Source organism: Triturus cristatus, chromosome 6 (assembly GCF_964204655.1).
Source record: "Triturus cristatus chromosome 6, aTriCri1.1, whole genome shotgun sequence".
Taxonomy (NCBI): domain Eukaryota; kingdom Metazoa; phylum Chordata; class Amphibia; order Caudata; family Salamandridae; genus Triturus; species Triturus cristatus.
This window is the reverse complement of record NC_140589.1, coordinates 554,431,510-554,454,441: the sequence shown is the minus strand read 5'-3', so window position 1 is coordinate 554,454,441 and position 22,932 is coordinate 554,431,510.

Genomic DNA, 22,932 nt, shown 5'->3' with positions numbered 1-22,932 from the left:
ATTGGACTCTCTTGTCTACGGGAAGCCAATGTAGGGCTATCAATACTGCCCTTGCTGACTGGTGTTTGGGTTTTCTTTTAATAACGTGTGCTGCTGCGTTTTGTATGACCTATAGTCTTTTCAAGATTGTCTTAGAGCTTCCAAGATATAAGCAGTTTCCATAGTAAAATTGAGAAATTGCAAGGCCTTGAATACCAGACTGCGTGTTGCATATGGAAGCCATTTTAAATGTTTTCTTAGGGTACTAAGCAGGGCGAAACAAGAAGCTGCTAATTCTTGCACACACAAAAAGAAGATACCCTGAATGGAATAGTTGTTTGAGACTAGTGACCAACAACTGACAAGCACTAACCATTAATTAGTGGAGTGCTGGGCATCCCAAAACATGTAAAGGACTGTCCTCACACACCACCAGGTGTCATGCTTCATCATTGGCAGTCCTCACTCTCTAGAAACCGTGTTTGGTAGAGAGCGGGCCTACACCTGGAGACAGGAAGGCACTTCTAAGATCTAAGCGGGGGCCCATGAGAGTAGTGATTCCTAAAAACCAAGATACATTTATTTCAAGCTAGTACCCCGTCACCACCGTGGTCGTCGTCATCAACATGTTTCTGCCAAATTGGTCCAAAGGGTCCATGGCATTCATCAGGATGAAAAAACTAGGGTTCCCATCTTACTAAATCTGGTCAGATGTTACCATTGTGTAGGGTGATCTGTGTCATCCTCTAACTAAATGTTATTCCTTAAGCCTGTGAAACAAATATAGGATTCTGTCAGAATGATGTCTGAATGATGCCCAGTCACATAAACGAGAATAAACATACACACCATGCATATATCAAACTTTTGCATGTGAATGTGAAACACGTGTAACGCATAATACAATGAATTTCATACATCTACTGAGACCAGCTCACATTCTTACCCCAAGGGAGGGTCCAAATTGCCCCATGGAAATGGAGTAAGAGGGACCCCAGTAGTCACACTCTAAAAAGGATGGTAATTAAGGGAGGTAAATAATCACATATGCCAACCCATGTTAAATGGTGGCGGCAGTCGTAGTCGATAACCTTTCAAGTATTGCCCGGCGGTAATCGCCTCTTATACCATTCGATGCTAAACCAACAAAGAGGCAGGCGCCGGAGACTGGAAGGCAGGAAACAAGGTTTTATTCTCTCCGGAGGAGAACACATCAGGTCAGACAGCAAGGTATCATCATGAGGTGCTCTAACTGCATCTCTGGGGCCTGGCCTCTTATACACAGGTTTATGACTTTATTGCAGGTTTATCATACATGGCACATTCTTGAGATCGCTTTGATACATGAAAGAACATCCTCAGAATCCCCACTTCAAGCTCGTTCCCACGCATATCTATAGTGGAAGTCCCCACCCCACCCACAGTAGGAGATGGCTATCACACAGCTGGACATTCCGCCAATTCCCGGGGGTGTGTGCGACCGGTCGGGTCTCAGGGGGTGGGGGGGCCTTGATCTACTGTAATCCCTTTGATGTGGGGTGTTTCCCTTACAGTAGGGGCAATAAACTGCATCCGCAGGGCTAGGTGATGGCCTGGGATCGGTTCGGACAATCGGGCGCAGAGGAAGGGGGTTATCAAAGAGATGCATGACCATGTATGGGATGTCGGTCAGGCGTGGAATGTGGTTCCATGGCAGGGTCGCGCAGAAGGAGAGGGTTTATGGCCAGTGTATGAGAGAGCGGGGGTGGCCGGCGCGCGGGGGAATGCTCGCAGCGCCAGGGGGACGCGCTGGCGATCGGCAATGAGCAGGGAGAGAGACCAGGGTGCCTAAAATGGCTGCCGTGCGTACTCCTGTGTGTTGTGCTGGGGAGAGACAAGATGGCGCAGATAATGTTCAGTTACGAACTAAATTTCCACAGTCCTCCCTTTTAACATATCTCGCCAGCTTGTATAGTTCGGATCTATCCCCATAATGCCGCGAGCTTCTACCTTGTATAAAGCTTTCATAAGTTCCGCTTCAAAGTTCCGAGTTTTAGGGCGGACGGGAATAACCTGACACATCTGTACATAATTACATGTAGTTGATGGGATAGGCGAGGAGGCAGTGCATACAAAATTACATCAGCTGCGCCACATGTCAGACCCAGAGATAGGAGGAGGGAAGCTTGTTTGAGCACAAACATGATACCGTAAAGCAAAAATGTTTCTGGCAAAACAAGGGATATTTCGTATATTACTTAAGGCCCAGACTTCGTGTGGATCAAAAATAGTCAGCATAGTCATGTGCACGGCTGGTGTTATACAAATGTCATTATACAAAGTTAGAGTTTCTTAACTTATCAGTGTACAGTTGGAAGTGACTGATGCAATATCACGAAAACTCGATTGGAAGATAGCCACTATAAAAGCGGTTGGGAGAGGAACTCAACTTAACATGAGTTACAGTCAGGGAAGGGAGTTCTTCTTTCCAGTGTCCTATTATAACGAGCCATCACTGGTAAGCTCTTATTGTTCTTCTTCTTTTGTTGGCACTGTTGAGCACCGGCGGTGGAGCTAAGGTCCAGCTCAAATCCAAGTTTTCAAGTAGCAGGGTGTGACCATTCGTTCTCGATTCACAGTCCTGTTCCCTAACACATTTTATCATAGGTACCTTGAGACGGGGTACCCGCATTTTGTTCTTCTGTAGTTAAGTCAAATTCAAAATCCATATAAAAGAGAGAGAGAGAGAAGTGGTGTGGCGTGCTTTGGGATGCCGAGGGAAGAGGGGGTGGAGTGGAATCGGATCAAAAAGCGGACCAAGGAGAGCAGAATCTTTCAGCACTGGGCCCATCAATCGGGCCCGACGGGTTGGGACTTCAGGCACGCTGGTCAGCGAGCAGGGGGCCTCGAGATAGCCCTTCGTTCTATCGCTTATCATGCTGATAATGGTGCCTCGTCTCACGCCCTTTTTGCTTCGTTGCTCCCCCCTTGGTCGATGCCATAGATGTTCCATGGTCCGCAGCCAGGCTGTGCGTCACGTCCGACCCCTCTCTTCCGATGGCCGCAGGTTATCTTTGAATGAGTACAAGAAACAAAATCTTAGAGAGTTGGCAGGGAAGACATTTACACACTTCATCCTCTCTCCCAACCACCGAGTAGTTGGGGAAATGCTTTTATCGGTCGCTGTATGATTGATGTCTATTAACTCTTATGTCGGTGTGTGTTACTAATTTATTAATCATTGCTGTGGTGGAGGTTTCTGTGGGTGTTCCTGTCCATCGTCTGGCCTGCTAGGTGTCGATTCCTGTGCCCTATAATCGTTGCAGGAAGCCTGACATCTGTCAACTTTCTGGTCTATCAAAAATTCGAACCGGCTTCTCCGGTAGAGACTCGTTCTTCTTAACACAAGTTCTGTTAATACACATTTTCCTCCGAGGACTGCTAAGTTTCTGAAAAAAAAGTGCGAGGTGCTACTGTCATGGGTTCACAGGTATCTATTTCGGGGAGGGACACAAGCTAAACATTTTTCTTGCTGGAGACAATAGGTAACCCTCATCAGCTTAGGCGATGTACCTTTAGAAAATAAAGTCATCAGCTGTTTTGTTCGGAATACTCTGGGATGGCTAGTACAGAGCTGGGGTGATTCTGGGAGGACGGGGTGCTTGGACATTCTAGTTCGGAACAATTGGGCGGGGGCAATTCTGGGCGGTGGAGATGGTGTCGTTAAAGCTCTAAAAACGAAAACCACTGACATATAGTCCCCGTGATGAGGGCCAGATTGGGAGACATCAGTCGTCTTACCTGTCCTTTCTTTCTCAGCCAATTAAATTCAACATTTTGCAGAAAGGAGAGGTAGTAACGTGGTAAAGTACGGTCGTTTTTGTTTCTGTCAATTTGTTCGAACACCGCCGTGTTTGAGGCCAATTATACACATACTGAGGAGGTATGTGTCGTTAATTTATTCAAAAAGAAATAGGGCAAGAAAGCCTTCAGCGAGGGAGGGAGAGAGAGTAAGAGAGAGAGAGAGAGAGAGAGAGAGAGAGAGAGAGAGAGAGAGAGAGAGAGAGAGAGAGAGAGACGTGCGCATCAAGTAGGCTATTTGGCATACGTGCAACACAAAACGAGAGAGAGAGAGAGACATGTGTACGATAATAGGCTACGTGGTGCACACACAACATGGAGTAGCATGGGTCGGTTCTAAGTAGGAAAACACAAGCGGGGGAAAGACATAAATTCGGTGATCACGTACACACAAATACCGGATAGGGCGTGACAGTACATACATCAAGCGCAGAAACTTAAGACGGAGACACAGGGCTACGTTGAGTATGGGGACCTCTCCTTTCCTGTCCTCTTTCCTATGCACGCTGCGTATTTTCAGTATTTTTGTAGTTTATCTTGGGGGGGGGGGTGTCGGACCTTTTACTCCCCTCCCTTTGATCGATAGACAAGCACTTCAATCATACGATGATGTTCTCTTCAAGCGACCCAAGCATATGAAATGCATACACATTCATACCGTATAATCGTAGCACACACGCACAGTCATACCATACAGTTTTTCACGTTCCCAATGGTGGTCTGCACTTCGCGCACTATCCCACAACGTTTGTCTATGTTTTTCCCTATATTGAGCACGGTGCGGTCCATGTCCACTCCATTCTTCAGTCGGAACTTCGTTGTGACCTATAGAGAGGGAAAAGAGGGGGGGGGGATGTGCAGTATTCAAAGTACGTTAGCGCGCGTAGACACGAAAAAGTTCTACTTACCACGTACCAGGCTAGTTGCAGGGGCGGGTAATACCACAGACCTACTATATCCTTCCCTTCGACTATACAAGATGCTCCATTTTATTCGCCTCCTAAATTCGGGTTCCCTTGTCGTGCATTTGTTTCTCAATTGGTCGCATATTATAAGGCAAGGTACCGTACCTTGCATTCGGCAGATACCTTAAGCTATAGTAAACCATTTTCTAACAAGTCTGAAAAAAGATAGGCGTGATGGGTACAAATTTCATTAATTCAAAATTCAGGCAAAAAGAAAAAGGGTCTGCATTATCTGCCTTCTATTGCTTGGGAGTAACAATCATTAAAAACCTCTACCAACCTAGATGATCAGTTATGACGCCAATTCCGTAATTCCTTCGAAGAGCCTTTTATTTAAAACAGTGTCAGTATACAAATACGGGCCTACAACCGTTACAGGCCGGCCACGGTGTGCGAGGCGTTGGGTATCATGGGCAACTCTACCTTAACATGAAAAAAATTAAAAATGACAATAAAAAATGGAAATGCCAGCATTAATAAGGTTGTTTGTATGCTCGATCAGTACCCTCCCCGTCCCTCCGCCCATCATGTGTGAAAACATCGCGTTCATATCCTGTTAACATAAATGTAAAAAAAAACTGAAACGCCATGGGGAGTTGTAGGCCCTTCCTACATCGGCGCCATTTTGGGGCGAGGTCGGGCGGGTCCAGCGTACAGTCTAAGTCCTTCCTCTTACTAGCTGCCAGACCAGAATCCCTTTCGGCAGTTCGAGAACTTTCGTTAGAGCCAACGGAAAGAACAGACAGCATGGATCGTGGTTCGGGGGTGGGGAAGCACAGTTTTTGGTCCTACCGGGTCATGTTGAGGTTCCACCGGAACTGATCCGAGCGGCTAGGCTACAGTGTCTCTTGATAATTCAAACAGAAGCTTGCGTCAGCATGGCGTCACCACGGTCTCGCAGCAATGCCATGATCCATTCTCAGGGCGGGACAGCAGGCGGGTCTCGCTGCCGACGCCTTGAATCAGTCTCTCTCAGGGCACCAAAAGGGACGTAAGATGGCTGCCGCCCGGGGCAAAGACAAGTTAATGTGGAATGATCGAGCAATAGCGGAGGTTGCCCCCACCAGAAGTCCACGGGATTCGAATGTCAATGACTCCCGCAGAATCTGCAAAGTTGAGAGGGTGTTTTTCAAGGGTGGGGCCCACGCCCGAGCAGACAAGCTTCCGAGTCCAGGGCCGTCTTACGGTGGGCCAGGCCTGGATCCGAAGAACCGACCGCCAGAGTCCAGAGGCAGCAGCAGCAGCAGCTCTTCGTTACAGCCACCGGGGTGGGTCCCCCGATCACTCTGCTGCGGGGACCCACCTCTTGAGTCAAACGCTAATGGCAATCTTGGTGCAGAAAGGAACCCGCGCCTGGGTGGCTGTCCGGCAGGCAAGACGTGAATGGCTGTCTTGCTGCAGCTGGCCGGTGAGTGCAGGGGCGCCTACTCATCTGGACGGCGAGTGAAACGGCTGGGTGCAACTCAGCTGGCCGGCGAATGAAACGGCGGGGTGCAACTCAGCTGGCCGGCGAATGAAACGGCAGGGGTGCCTTCTCTGTTGGCGAGCCTCCACCTGGGGAGGCGGGGGAGACCCGTCCGCGTCGCTTCCCCCCTGCCAGGGCACCCTTCGCTGCCGGTCGAAGCAGAGAATGGGAAGACCAATACAACGTGGTGGACTCCACCTTGGCGCTGCCAGGGCCTCGGCGCTGTGTGTAGCCTCCGGCCCATTCGCACAATCGTCCGCCACTGATGCCGCCTCACAGGCCGATGGATTTTGCAGGTCTTTTTATAGCCCAAAGTCGACCAAAAGGACCGCCCAAAACAGGCCAATGTTGCAACTTCGAGGAAGGAGAGGCGAGGACGGTGTCACGCGGACGTAAATGCTTTGGGATGGAGGTTGCAGCAGACTGTCATGTAAATAGTTGTTTAAAACGTGTTTTAACTTGTTCGCCCTGTCGGAATGTTGTTATACCTATAAGTTATTAAAATGTTTTAATCATACTACTTTGTTGGAGTGTTGTACATATTTGCAATCTGGCAACGAGCACAAGGATGTTACTGTGTAATCGGAAAATGGCATAGTCCAATTGTGCGTGATCTAGCCCAGTTCGGTGACGTCGATGGTGGGTATCAGCAGGCTTCCGGTTGTGCAGGATTTTTGTCGTGTTTACTGGGCGGGGTGGGTGGTAGGGCAGACATGTTTAGGCAGCGAGAGCGACGGAGCCGAGCTACCTCGTGGCCGTCTTGACCGTGAGCTTGGCTCCTTCCCCTAGTTTCATATATCCCACAAAGGGCTATTTCTTAGTGTTTCTTTTAGTTTTGTAGGGTCAAAAAGGATCCCACCAGTGGCCACTGACTCTCGGGGTCCCCCTTTGTATATTTTATGCCATAGCTTGCTATAAGCTACGGCGACTAGTCCATATTTAGTGAACATGTCCTTATGAGGGGTGCCTTCCAGTGGAGCCGGATGGTTCACCTCTAATAAGCGGTCCGGGCAGAACTAACTACCAATCAGTGGGGAGAAGACAGGCATGACGGGTTACAACGGGGACAAAAGTCTGCACTACCTATCTTTTCACTGCTTGCAAAGACTAGACAGAATATCTCTGTTCCTTGTTATTTGCAAGCAGAGAATACCTCCAAAGAACCAATATCGAACAACTGGTGTTCGGACAATCAATCAATCAATGGGGAGATAAAAATAGGCACGACGGGTTACAATGGGGACAAAAGTCTGCGTTACCTACCCTTCACTATTTGCAAAGACTAGACAGAATATTTCTATTCTACGTTATTTGCAAACCGAGAATATCTCAAAGAGCACTATTCTTCAAAACAATCAATGTTCGGACAATCAATCAGTGGGGAGATAAAGATAGGCACGACGGGTTACAATGGGGACAAAAGTCTGCGTTACCTACCCTTCACTATCTGCAAAGGAAGAGAGAGTATTTCTACTTTTCTCCGTTTGTAGACAGCGAATATCTCAAAGAGAACAATCAATAAGCAATACTAGTATTTTCAATCAATCAATCAATCGTTTCGCAATTTGTCGTGTTTCACGACCTTACCCGGACCGCATGGACAGTTTCTCGTCTTCCGCCTCCAGCGCCCGATCATCCTCTACTCTCCGTATTTGCCGCGGCACTCCTGATGGTTCCCAGTCAGGATTGTAGATCACTCGAGAGAGGTCTGCTCGGAACCAGTGAAGTTCGGATGATCGGCTGCCAGACGAGGGTCTATCGGGCAGGAGCTCGCCCGATCGCTGCAGTCGTTCACTCTGTCGTTGGGACCTCTCTCACTGGATCCACGTGTCGCTGATGGGCCCCACGCTTGGGACGCCAATTGTTAAATGGTGGCGGCAGTCGTAGTCGATAACCTTTCAAGTATTGCCCGGCGGTAATCGCCTCTTATACCATTCGATGCTAAACCAACAAAGAGGCAGGCACCGGAGACTGGAAGGCAGGAAACAAGGTTTTATTCTCTCCGGAGGAGAACACATCAGGTCAGACAGCAAGGTATCGTCATGAGGTGCTCTAACTGCATCTCTGAGGCCTGGCCTCTTATACACAGGTTTATGACTTTATTGCAGGTTTATCATACATGGCACATTCTTGAGATCGCTTTGATACATGAAAGAACATCCTCAGAATCCCCACTTCAAGCTCGTTCCCACGCATATCTATAGTGGAAGTCCCCACCCCACCCACAGTAGGAGATGGCTATCACACAGCTGGACATTCCGCCAATTCCCGGGGGTGTGTGCGACCGGTCGGGTCTCAGGGGGTGGGGGGGCCTTGATCTACTGTAATCCCTTTGATGTGGGGTGTTTCCCTTACAGTAGGGGCAATAAACTGCATCCGCAGGGCTAGGTGATGGCCTGGGATCGGTTCGGACAATCGGGCGCAGAGGAAGGGGGTTATCAAAGAGATGCATGACCATGTATGGGATGTCGGTCAGGCGTGGGATGTGGTTCCATGGCAGGGTCGCGCAGAAGGAGAGGGTTTATGGCCCGTGTATGAGAGAGCGGGGGTGGCCGGCGCGTGGGGGAATGCTCGCAGCGCCAGGGGGACGCGCTGGCGATCGGCAATGAGCAGGGAGAGAGACCAGGGTGCCTAAAATGGCTGCCGTGCATACTCCTGTGTGTTGCGCTGGGGAGAGACAAGATGGCACAGATAATGTTCAGTTACGAACTAAATTTCCACAACCATTCAATATCAAGGCGTGAACTCCAAAGTGAAATGTTCACGAGTTCTCATTCACACATACAGTCACACCTTTATTGCCTCAAGGTGCATCCCTCGCTATCCACCTAGACGTGTCTACTCCTCTTCCCTAATGATGGCAGAGTGGAGCAGGACCATCTCGTTTTACAGGTCATCGTCATCTGCTAAATTGGCCCATTAGCAGTTTACGTGCGTAATTATGTGGTAAATTGCTTTCTAGATCCGGTGGCCGAGCCGCTGCCTGGAGGCTACTTTTTGAGTTACTGTTGATTAAAGCCTGGCAGTTGCATGTAGCGTAGCCGCCAGGTGAGAGGCATAATTGATTGTGGGGAGCCACACTTGCGCTCTTTCCGGCGTCCCATGCGGGAATGCCTGGGGGCTGCGTAGTGTAGCAGCGCTCTCAATAAGAAAAAATTGTGTTCCAGCCTGATGCGTGTGTCCCGAGCGATCGCGTATGACTTGATGGGCCTGGGAGTGTCGTTGGAGGCGCTCACCAGAAGCGCAGCTGGTGCATAGGCAAATAACTGGGTTTTTTCCTAGTGGCCATTATACTAGTGATTATATCTTGGAAAAGATACATAAAAAATGGTGCAAAAATGTGCCAAATTTGCGCATAATTAGCATAATTGCGCAAAATGCAAATCCAGGATTTTGTGCTATATTTTAGCACAAAATGCATCCTCATTTCAATTTTTGGAAAACAGATGTCTTTAAACAAGAGCACTGTAAATTGTTTTACCACAAATGACAAATTATGCTTAACAAGCATCAATTGAAATTCCCCAATTTCAGCTAGTACTAAAACCACAATCACTAATAGGTCCAGTCAAGTGTCAATATATTAGTCCTTGCTCGACCCTTGATAGCTTGGCAAATGAGCAGTCAGGCTTAACTTAGACGACAGGTATGTATAAAGCATTTAACATCACCAAAACAGTAAATAATTAAAAGACACAACACAATTGAAATTGTAGGAGAGCCTAACAAGCAGACCGCCACAGTGAGAGTGCCTACTACAAGTTCCTGCACGGTGTGGCATACACCATGTTGTGCATGCCACATTGTGCAGGAACAAGGGTGCAATTCCAGGAGGGATGCACCCCTGAACACACCCTGAGATTTTGCCGGGGGCCCTGTTAAGGCCCCCTTACCTGCATGTCCACTCCCATGAAAAGGGCAGTGGGTATGAAGGTCGTAATAAGCTTGGTGGTGCCAGCATCAGCAATGGCAGCATATTCAGGCCATTTGCAGACCACCGCCTCAGCAGGATCCTTGATCCCGGCAGAGGCGCTGGTCTTGTGGTGGTCCTACCACCACACTCATAACATGGGTAGCGGACCCATCATGGTGGTGGTGGCCAGAGTGCCACCACAGTATGGTGGTTCCAGGACCATGGTACTCGTAATAAGGACCTTAGTATTTTTCTTGAAGCTTTTCTTTCAAAGAATAGTTTGTCTGCTCTGGGGCTTTCAACAGGGCAAACCAGCACAATCAGGCAGATTCATGAGTCGACATCAGCAGCTTGATTCTCGACGTCAAGCTAGTCTCTTCCTAGAGCTTTTCTGCAACACTTTGCAGAACATTTCTTTCCTTGCAGGTCTTGGTTCCTTTGGTGAAAATAAATGTTTACAAGTTCAGTGCAATGGTTCAGAGACTTTGGATAGGTTCTTTGGGTTTAGGGCTCAAGTTCCTACAATGCACATCACAGTCCAGGAAACATCCAGTTGCAACTGGTCAGCTGGGGGGATCCTCTCTTTGGAGCTTGCATGTGACTTCTTCCAGCTCTATTGTACCAGTTGCTGATCAGGGAGCCTGATACTTTTCCTTTGAGTCAGGCACAGTCTGTTCTTTGTGGAGTCTTGAGAGTGCAGAAGGTGCAGGCCTTTTGAGTGTAAGCCTCCTGTGGTGCAGTACAAGGTCCAGTAGGGCAGTCCTTCTTCTTTTGTCCCAGACGGTATTCTGAGGAACCCCTGCAGATCTCCCATATTTATCCTCCATCTGGGCTGGCAAGAGGGTGGGACACAGTAACCAATATGGGTAAAGTTACCTCTCTCTGCTATAACGACTTCCTGTGAAGTATGACATATTTATGACCCAAAAGGCATTATTTTCACAAAAATCAAAATGGAAAAAATCTCCCTTTGGTGTGTGTGTCTGTGTAATCCAACCCAAAGAAGTGGCTAAGAACTCACAATACTCCCCTCCCAGTCCAGCTTCTAATCTAATTTCCTGTCAGTTTATAATGGAGAGGTGAAGTTTAGTATGTATGAACTCACTGTGTCATAACACATCTTTCTGTGAAGGTGGTTTTGTCACTGTGTGTTCAGAAACCACTCTTTTAGAGAGTGGCTGAGTTTTGTGCTCTAGGCATTTCTGTGTGTCTCTGCTGAAATCTGGAATGTCTGTCTGGAACTGAAAGGTGAGAGGAGCTGGGAGAGTTGTTGACTCAGGGAGGGGTTGAGATGGCACCAGGCTGGCCTGCATCTGGAGAGTAGGGGGAGGAGAAGCCCGGGAGGTGAAAAGGCCTGGGCTGGGGCTATAAACCAATTGACCCATCTCCTGCTGAGTGATTAAGGATCCAGACCCCCAGTATCAAAGGGAGAGATGTGACACTGGGAGGGAGATACACAGAACTGATTAGGGAGGAGTCAGGGACCCCTGAGCACAAACAAACTGTAAGGGGTATAACTATGAGAGCTGAAACCCCTGAACGTTGGAATGAAACAGATATGGATTGAGACTGAAAAGGCTTGGACCCATTCTGCGGTCAAGAGGAACCTTCCCTAAAGAAGGAGCAACTGAAGAGACTGCTGTGGAAAGACCAATCCTTGCTTCGTGATCCGGGGCTGGTCTGCGGTTTGCTGTTCTAACCAAGGGAGAGGCTGTGCTTGGAGGCGCTGGGTCCATCTGCTTGAATAAGACTGTGCTTTGTGGTGCGTCTTGTACCCCAAGGGCCCGAGGTGAGCTGGCTCCCTGTTTGGAAATACAGGATCATAAAAGTTTCCGGAGAAGTCCCAAGCAACGCGGTGTGCGTGTGCTTTTGCAGCTTGAGACCCTCAGAAGTTGTGCCTTGTGATCATGGGCACGCAGGAGTAAGATGAGTCTCGGACGCGCTGGGTGCGTGTCGTGGTGCAGGCCAAGGCGTTGGTGAGGAGCGCCTAGTCATCGTGTGCACCGGGGGAAGAGGTGAGACTCGGTTGCGCAGGGTGCGTGTCGTGGTGCAGCCAGGGCATTGGTGAAGAACTCCTGGACATCGTGTGCACCGGGAGAAGAGGAGAGACTCAGACGCGCAGGGTGCGTTTTGAGGTGCAAGTGGGATGTTGGTGAAGAGCGCCGGGTCATCGTGAGCACCAGAGGAGAGGCGAGTCTCGGACGCGCAGTGTGCATGTCGAGGTGCAACCTTCAGGGACTGGTGAGGAGTGTCTGGGTAGGGTGTGCACCGAATTTGAAGTAAAGTCTCCACAGTGATGAAGGCGGATCTCGATGTTCACTGAGACCGCCGAAGGGAGGGCCAAGTCATTGGGCTCTCGGAGTAACACAGCAGCGGCCCAGAACGGCAGCCCCGGAGGAGCTGAGCCGCCGACCCGAGTTTGCCACACCCAATGACGGAGTTCTGGATCACCTGGGGTGGGGTGCGGGCCCGAAGTGACACTCTCTTGGCCTCTCGCTTCTGTCAGCTGCGCGAGCCTGTTGCTTCGGCTCGGATCTTGGCCTGTGCTGACCCAAGGAGGGGCAGTACTGGGTCCAGAGTGAGAAGCAGTAGTTTTGTGTCATCATTGATCCAGACGGGGGGCACTGTTAACGGAGCACCTAAACTGTCTAATTACACTTTGCATTATTGCTGCTAACGAACTATCGAACTTTCGTATGACGCCTGACCTAATTTGTGCCTGACAAACTACATGCTTGGTGCGCTACGCACTGTTATTTTTCCCTTGCAGATTACCTGATTGTAACGTGGCGCATTGTATTATTTCTTCATTGCACCGTATCTGATTATAACGTGGCGCAGTGCATTATTTCTTCATTGCACAGTACAGGATTGTAGCGTGACGCATTGCTTTGTTTCTTCCTGGTACAGGGCATGCTGGTAGTAATATGCATTGCATTATTTTTTCTATTGCAAAGTACATGACTGTGGCGCTATGTATGGCACTGTTTCTCTGTTGCACACCACAAGAGAATATTGTTATGCATTGCAGTATTTGTTTTCTTTTGCAACGTGTGTGATTCTAGCAATACGACTTGCCTAACCTTTTGGAAATGGTTAGAAGTGAACTTAACTGTTGGTTAAAAGTGGTGGTTGGGATTAGAACCTACCAACCCACCGGAAAGAATACTACCCATTCTTATATGTTGATTTTATATCGTGTGTTCTTATCGTATAACTTCTTATATAAAGATTATACTCATTTTATAAAAGCTTGTGTGGTGTCTATTTGTGGTGACATCATTGGACTGCTGTGAGTGTGGTTGTACATACTGTACACTCGTGCCTTGGAGATAAGCCTGGCTGCTCGTGCCAAGCTACTAAGGGGTGAGCAGGGCTATCTCAGACGGTGTCCTTACTTAGCCTAATGTTGAAGCAAGGGGTCGGGGACTCCAGCCTCCAGCATTTGGTGGCGGCGGTAAGTGATAAGGACCCCCACTTCCAACACTGACCAATCAGAAGAGGCTGCTTCAGGGCTGTTTTAGGTAACATCAGAATAGTAAGTCTAAAACTACTTTCCTCTAATTGATACAATAAATCTGACCATGACAAGTTGTTGTATTTATTGTAACAATTATTTTAATAATTTTAATGATGTTGCTAGCTAGCTCACAAGCAAAGCTAGACTTTATTAAGTTTAAGAAAGCCTTCCCATGTTAGCCTACAGGGCTCGCAACACTACAATAGGAAAAAATGACGTTGGCTGATTTTCCCTACCAGGGCATAAAAAACATATTTTATATTGTCCCTGCTATTTATAACAATGCATCCTACCCTTGGGGCACATTGGACAGACCATATGGGTGACTTATAAGTTATAAAAAAACTGTTTTGGGCTTTAGAAGTACTCTTAATTTCAAAAGTCGAAATTGGGCCTAGTTTTGTTTTAAAACCAGCCTGCAAAGCAGGCCTAACTTTAAAAAGACATCGGACACCAACACAGTGCACACTTAAGTGCATTAAATCCACTGGGGTCTCTAAATCTACAATCCCCACCATTAACGAGGGACATACATGTAGGCTGTCTTGACCAATTAGACATATACCAATTACCATACACATTTAGAAGACAGAGCACAGGCCCTGTTAGTAAGGGTGGGCGTAATTTGCGAAAGTGCCTTTCGCAAAATATCGCGAAACAGCAAAAAGTCTCTGCGATCACTTGAAATTTCACGTGATCGCGGAGATTTTGTGCTGATTAATGCTTTACTGAATTTGACCTTCCACTCGGGCACCTGCTTTATTCATATCTGTAAGTGCTTCCTGTTGAGGTTTAATTTTTGTGACAGGAGCATCGTGCCAGAATGAATCCTGCCCTGCATATTTATCCAAGAAGATGCCACCGTTTTGTGCAATACCTCTACTCAACTGGAGTACTTTCTACTGGCTAATCAGTAAGTGCTACCTCGTTGGGTAAATGTATAGTGCTTTTCCTACACTACAGCTACGTAAAGGGCCAGAAGAGTTGTCTCCAGCGACCATGTGTGTCTGTAACTTTGCCACCGTGCCGAAGGGCGCCGGGGTCCCTCGAGTGAGCTGTCCATCATAGTGGAGGAAGGGCGGGAAGACGTTGCACACTGCCAGTGTGTGGGCGGGGCTTCTATGCAGTTCACATGCCTCTTGTTTATAAAAGGTCAGAGACCGACCAGAGCAGCAGATGAGGAGACAGAACCTCCTGGTATCAGGAACTACACGGGGATTGCGCTCGAGAAACCCATGGATACACAGACCTCCATCAATGATTACAGCAAATTGTTGACTGTAGATCTGGGGAGAAAGCAAACCTGCCTAGCCTCCACCGTGCTCACGAATCTTTTGTGCTGATTAATGCGTTACTGAAAGTGACGTTCAACTCGGGCACCTGGTTTAAATCTGTATGTACTTTCTGTTGAGGTCTAAAATGACAGGAGCATCATGCCAGAATGAATCCTGCCCTGCATATTTCCATTCCCTCGCGGATCGCGGAAGTTTAGACATGTTCGCTTTCCGCGCGGAACGCGAAAATGACAAAATTTCGCAATTTCCTCGAGCGGAATGGAAATTGTCGCCCACCCTTACCTGTTAGCAGAGTCCAGGGAACTTTCAGAGTCAGTAACCACCAGCATCAGTCAAAAAAATATGGGGTGATCAGGGCAAAAAGGATAACTTTCTACAAACACAAATTACGCTGGTGTTATTTTAATTTTGTCCAGGTCTATAACACATCTATGTTAAGCATTATTTTTCTAATTTAAATTAATTTCTCAAATTCTCTTAAACTATTGTTAGCCCGTATACAAACATGGTTTGCCTTACATTATTAAAACCCACACCTTCCCTCACATTATTTAGCTCTGATTTCATGCCTGCATTATCATCTCAATTCTAATTTTCTCTAACCTGTGCTTCAGGAAAGTCTTTAAATTCAACAGCTCTTATTCAAACAAAATTACTTTCAGGTGTGACTCACTTTTATCTTGAATAGAAAATGTTATTACTCTAGTTGTTCATTAGAACTCTGGGGTGACGCTGCAATTGATTAGTAGGGAATTAACTGAGAGATTGGTGCTGGTGTTGGAAGTACATATTTGTTTCTGCATGTCAGGATGGTTTACCGAAATGGATGAGGAAGATGTTTGAAAACTCAGAAATTGTGACCTCACTTTAGATTTCTAGAGCATTAACGGTAATTTCTATGACAAAAAGAACACCCTCATTTTTCATTTACTGCAGCATCCACCTTAGGAAATACTTTTCCAGCTTTGATTCCATCAAGGTAGGATTCAGATGTGCTACACTTTTGTCATAAATACAGAATATATGCATTTTGGATGCTCATTAGAACTTTGTGGTAACTTGGCTGTTGATCTTTAGGAAGTTAGCTGATAAGCTGCTGCAAGTGTTGACATGCATGCCACAATGATTTATTTAAATGTTTGAGGAAGATATTCCAGCACTCATAGAAAATGTGTTCTCATTTTACCTTTCATGAGCACTAACCATGATTACAATGGAAAAATGAAATCCCTCATTTTGTTCATTATAAACAAACTGAATTAAGTTTCACAGCTTTGATTTGTATAAAAATGGTTTCAGACATGCTATAGTTTTATCATGAATACGGAATTTTAGTGCTCTAATCGTTCATTAAAAGAGAAAGGACAGGGGAACCCTACTCACTAACGGAACCAGGGTAATGGTTATATAAAGGGAAACAAGGGTTCCTGTGGACTCATAAAAAATTATTCAAGCAATATAATTTGCACAATCGCAATGAAAAGAGGGTAGAATAATGTCAGAGGGCAAGGAACCACCAACACATTTGTACAATTATGACTTGTTTTATAAACACAACAGACTTATTATATACATTGTTTAAATTTACAATAGAACAGATATTTGTGCACTGTGTCCCAAAGTGAAAAATGGAACCTAATCGTAAGTGACAGGGTGTATATTTATATACAAGGTTTCCATAACTCTTAAAAGGTGACCATTCTTGTATAATTTCTTTGTAAACAGCAACTGTATATAATAATACGCACTGGGCAATGTTTCGCTCTTTCAGCTTGTCGACGGCGTTTCGACCCTCTATCAGTACGGGGTCTCCTCAGGACTAGTGATGCAGGGACATCTATAATGAAATAATAAGAGCATAAGGCCCATGTACCGGCACAAATGTGAGAAATAAAAAAGGGGGACATGGAGTGTGAATTACCTGGATTGCTTAATGCGCAGCCTTGTGAACTAGTGATGTGCCACAAGTGAGAAGTGAAAGGGTATTACTCACAAGAGGACCCGTCCGGGTACTGCCGGGGGGAAATGGGAGAGAAGGAGAGTATGGTTAAGGGAAAGCGGTGAGACAGGGCAGGATATGTGATGCACTTTGATTCAAAAGGTGCTCTTACCTCAGTGTGAGGAAAGGCTGGCAGTCAGGGGTACGGTTTGGCCGACCGGCTCTTTACATCAACTCGCTATAGCCATAGCGGTATGGTTAATCCCTGGTAAATTCTGGAAACAGTGACAATGCACTGTGTCGGTCTATGGATTTAATAAAAGGGGAGGTTGGTTTCTAGAGAAGGCGGTGAGCGTAAGGTATTGCGCTCTTCAGTTATAGTTATTCTTACCTGGATGATATTCTGTGCACGATGAATCACAGCATCTGTATTCCCAAGCTGTGTGAGTCAGCATCAAGGACGGTACAATGACAGTGATCGCTGTGGAAGACTGCTCCTTTATGCAGTGTTTCCCGCCTTTCTGCATTGAAAACTGTCAGGCCTTGCTAGGGATAGTTGAAAACACTGTTCAATCCGGTGCTCGGTATCCGTGAAGGATAGAAAGTAAAGAAAGACCTCCGTGTTCTTGTGGCACAAGTGTAAATGCTGCGCTGCTGTTAAATGCAAGTGATATTGTGAGGCATGTAATATTGTGAGGCCTTAACTAAATTCTTATGCAGAGGGAACAGATACAGGAATTTTGATCATAATCAAGGACAGTATCAATTATTAGTCATCATTTACAAAAATCATATTTGTGAGAGAACTTCATATTACATTACATATGATTTGGTAGAAGTAAACCATTTGTTAGGAATAGTGTGAGAGATAAAATTAAACAGTGAACATTAAAATACTTCATATTTCATACCAAAATGGCATTTCACCTTTGGTCTTGGATTAGTACATGAATAATCATTATTAAATTCTACGTATGCGACTACGGTGTTGACTAATACGTGCTTTGACCGCTTGTTGCGTTTGTCCAAAGTATGAGAGTCCGCAGGGACTCATATACAGTACACTACATTTCTTGTGTTACAGTTGGAAAAGGTTAATAGATCATGCTTCACATTGGCATGTTCAAATGTGGCAGTGCTAAACGTGAGATCACAGCAGACACAATTGCCGCATTTGTGATGCCCTTTGATTTTGGGAAGGCCCCAAGCGCTGATAAGTGTATTGGTATTGTTAATCTTGATATCTGTGGCAGATCTGACAAGATGATCTTTTATATTTTTCCCTCTCTTGTATGCAAATAGTGGCGTCTCTATTGTGAGGTCAACACTTTGGATTATGTTCCAATTTTTTGTGATCAGGTTGCGCACTTGATTGGTGTGAGTGCCAAAGGTCATAACGCATACAATCTTTTCAAGATTTGGTTTGGGTTTTGTTTTTAGCAGTTCCTCTCTAGGGCAATGCCAAGCCCGTTTAAGTGACTTCTTCACTAGTCTATTTAGATAGCCTCTCCTGACTAGTTTCATTCTTAATATTTCAGCTTCTCGCATATTCAGCTTTATATGTTCAGTTACGCCGCACCCTCAAAAACTGGCCAAATGGTAAGCCATCTCTTAAGGCACGGGGTTGTTGGCTGCGATAAGATAGAAGGGTGTTTCTTTCAGTAGTCTTTCTGTGGAGGGAGGTGTAAAGTGTGCCACTGTCATGGTTGATATTTAAGTCTAGAAATGCTATTCTGGATTCATGTACCGTGGACTTGATTGAAAGATGAGTTTGGATAGTGTTGAGGTATGTGACGAAGTTATTAAAATCAGTTTCAATGCCTGCCCAGATCAGAAAGATATCGTCTATGTACCGCTTCCAACATTTAATGTTGGAGCGGTACACATTGTTGTCATTTAGGGAAAATTTGTGCTCAACATGGTCCATTTAGATATTCGCCAGATTGGGAGCAAAAATTGCTCCCATCCTTGTTTTTTCCTCTTTCCATGTATGCTGCATTCTGCAGCACACATACAAAAAGAGGAAACCACCTATCTGGATTGTTTCTGTGTAGGAAAGTGCCCCTTCCTGGACCAAAGCAATACTAACTGCAATGAAGGCACCCTTGCACCCTGGTGCGAGGGTGCCTATTTTGATGCTAGGCAGCAAATTGTGCACCAGCGCAGGGAGAAAAAACAGGAATGCACTGTATTTCATAAATACTGTGGATTTCTAGTCTTTCAAATTGGTGTAGGGCAGCGCAGCAAGAATACTTACAGTGCTGCCCTATGCCAATTCCTCATACATGTTTTATTCAGAATATCAGAATTTATTCTTAAACAGCTGAGGAACATGGTGTGAACTTTTGAAAATGTGCTCTCATTCTAGCTTCTGGAGCACCTTCCAAAATCTTTATGATAACATTTTCACAAAATTGATTAAATAAGGGATGTCGTAATCAGTGAATATAGGGAGAGCAAAATATAGTTAGCTCAGTAAACTATAACCAGTGAATATCAGAGTTTTTTGTGTTTTGTTTCTTAAATGTTAGTTTTTGTGTTATTTCAAGCGGTGGGTGATACATTCTGGTCCACCGGTGAAGTTCGCGGAGTTTTGCCTACTCTGCGTCATGCTTGTAATGCCGAGTTCCAGCAAAACTCCACCAACCACCATGTGGTGGAATTTTTTTTCTGGCTCGTGACACGCCAATGTTAAGTTGCCAAGTACGAGCAAGAATTTGCATCCCCTAGCATGATTTTCAGATGTTAGAATGGCACCCAGCGTGATTTTCTCAACAGGTTGCAAACTTTCATGGTGAGAAAGCTGCCACACAAGTAGAAAATCCTGCCTGGTGCCATTCCTCTGATTTTGCAGCACGGAACAAACTCCTGGCATTGAAAATCAGTGTGAGCAGTGCAACATAGGGATTCCCGTCCGCTCGCTGAACTCTACGGAATCTTGCTGAGTTTTTATGTAACTGCGGAATTCCGTAGAGTGAATCTCTGTGAGTTCCACCCACCCTTAGTTATTTCAGCACCTAACTATCACATCACCTTAACCTTTGATTGCATACACTGGTCTATCATCTGTAACTGAACATTTTACCATATGATAGACCAATGATAAACATAAGATACAGGATTCAAGAAGATAACTAAGGAGAGTGCCCGACTCTCCCAAAAAAGCATTATTTTTCTGGAAAGCTCTTTCAAAGTTGTGGGATTTGAACAGGCTCTTTCTTCTGGGTAGCACCTTCAGTGTAATGGACAAACAGAACAATCAAATCAAAGCCTGGAACAATAACTTCGATTTTACTGTGATGCCATTCAAGATAACTGGATGTCCTACTTGCCAATTGAGTTCTCATAACTGCAACTCATAGTGCTACTAATGTTTCACAATTTATTTCGTACAACAGGTTTTTCATTCAAGAACTTTCCTTTCTTCACCTCATACTGTTCACCAGTTCCAACAGTGACTCATAATATGAATCAACTATAAAAACAAAACAATTGGCCTCAGAAAGTGTCTAGCCATCTAAATCCAAAATAAAAGGAAGATCAACTTCATCTTCTTTTGTTACTGTTGTTACAGTTTGGATGTCATCCTAGTTTTTTGTGCACTCATTGTCACTTGAATTCCAACCATAATATTTTGGTCCATTTGTTATCCTGTTAATATATGTCTTTCATGCTTCAGAGTTGAAAACTCATATTTTGGATGCACATCATTTTTTACATTCAGAACCACCACTTGTCATATTATAAGCTTCAAGAAATCTGTGACTCACAGTTGTTTTAAGACATCCTCAATTTTTGGTATATTGGAAAGATTATCTATCTAGTGAATGCTCTCAGGAAGATGCTTCTTCAGCTCATGCCAACTTATTGGTTAATTGTTTAGCAGCACCTCATAAATCTACAGCTTCAGGAGAGAGGCATACTGTTACAATTCTGATCTATCAGCAGCAGCATGTACACCTGGCCTTGTATAGGGTGAGAAAAAGATTGAGTGTTTTTGATTCTCTCACTCAGCGTTTAGTTGGAGATTTATTTTCTGTGACTGGCAATTATTGAAATCCCAACATATAGACCACTCTGTGGGACATTCTGTGGGGTGTTCAGTGGGTGCTGTGTCATGCTGGGTGCACAAGGTGGTTGGCAGAGTACGGAGGTGCAATGGATGTCAAACATAGAGTTATTTTCCTTTGTCTGCCATTTTGGGAGACTACACTCTCTTTGAAGAGTAAACATGACTAGCCTTTTATCTATCACTGTCTTCTTTCCAGAACTGCATATTTTTATTCAGCGTAGTATCATAGCTTCTAAGCGGAGTCACCCTTTCCTTGGACAAACAGGATGGAAATTAGGGAGACATTCTCTGCATCCAGCCCTTGAAAGGTAAACAAGTGCACACTTTAAATTGTATAGATATAGAAGAAGAGAAAAACAAACCTGTTTTTTTATGTTAAAAGCTTAACAGGAAAAAAGACAGTTACTCTACTTAGATTCATTTGGATAGGTGTTTGTTTTAGTGTTTTACTATATTTCAGTTAAAAGGAATTATATTGAGAAGGCATTTAAAGATAGAAGCAAAACATTGAGAAAGTTAAAAGTAATAATAGACGGTGCAACATAGACCCTGCACAGAATGAGTTTATGGTATTGATGAACATATTCTTCAAGGGAAGATCAATTATAAGTAAAGTATACATTAAAACGAAGGCACCCAACAAGTAAAAAACCTGCTGAGAATTAGGCTAGAGCTCAAAACTCTTGATAAATTTGTAGAAATAACTACGCAGCAAAGACATATGTGGATGATTTGTAGTCATTTTTTAAAGTGAAGTTAGATTTTCTAAAGACATTTGGGCATGGTTCACAAAAGGAAATACAAATGCAGAGACCTCCTCCCTAATGGCATTCACAAATTCCAGAGGGAAATATCCACCTAGTAGCAGAGTTTATGAGGCTCTACCTCTTATATGAAGTAGTAGAGACTTTTCCAAAATAAATTACAACCATAAAGTTACAACTAACAATTGTATGACTGGATTTCATGTATAAGTATATAGATGGAAGTCTCGGTAGCTCTGGAACTTCCTGAATGGGAAAAGACAAAAAGCTTTCACCTGAATTCAAACACACAAGCCTGACAAACATTGACCTGTAAACACATATATTCAGACCACACTCTAGTTCCTGCTCTCTTCCCCTTGGCTTCAGTTCTTTGCTAACTAAGTAGGCCCACACACCACCTACGACTACCAGGATGCAGCCAACCCCTGCTAGTGGATGAGGAACTTCACAGAGGATGAAAAATACCTTGTAGTTACTTCTGTTGAAGAACGTTAAAGGCAAATACCTTGTCTGAATTCACACATCTTCAGTTTGAAGGAAAAGATGGCCTTTGGGGAGAAGGTGAAAAAATAATATCAAAGCCTCTTTATGAAGACTGTCCCAAATACCATTTCCATCAAATGCCCCTTGAAAAACGTTCCATTATGCAATTTGACCTGCTATGTGTCCTACTAGTTCCTGGAAATCCAAAGGTCAGCCAGGATTTGAACCTCTTTATTTAAACATTACACTTCTACTCCACAATCATGTCACACTTTAGGCCCTCACAGATAGCCAAGCACCTCACTATTCTCACTCACACACAGCTTAACTCTTCTCCTTCATATTTTATATTGATTAGTTATCTTAATGAAATCTTTTTTAATAAACACACCTTTTTTAGCGCATTGGTAGCAATAATTTACAACAGGGCATGACTTTTTTAGAATTAGATGTTTGGACACCTTAGCATAAATGGACAAACAATAACTTCTAATAGACTAACATCTAGACTACTTTTCTTAATTCATTGGAGAACAAATCTCTCTATAAAGTACTTTAACTCATATTTTTTGCAATCTTCAAGACTAGGGGTGGGCGGAATATTCCGTTCCATCTGCGGAATTGACCAAATTTTGGTGCCTCAGTGTTACTCTTGTAATATGGAGTTCCAACCAAATTTCGCCAATTGCGACAT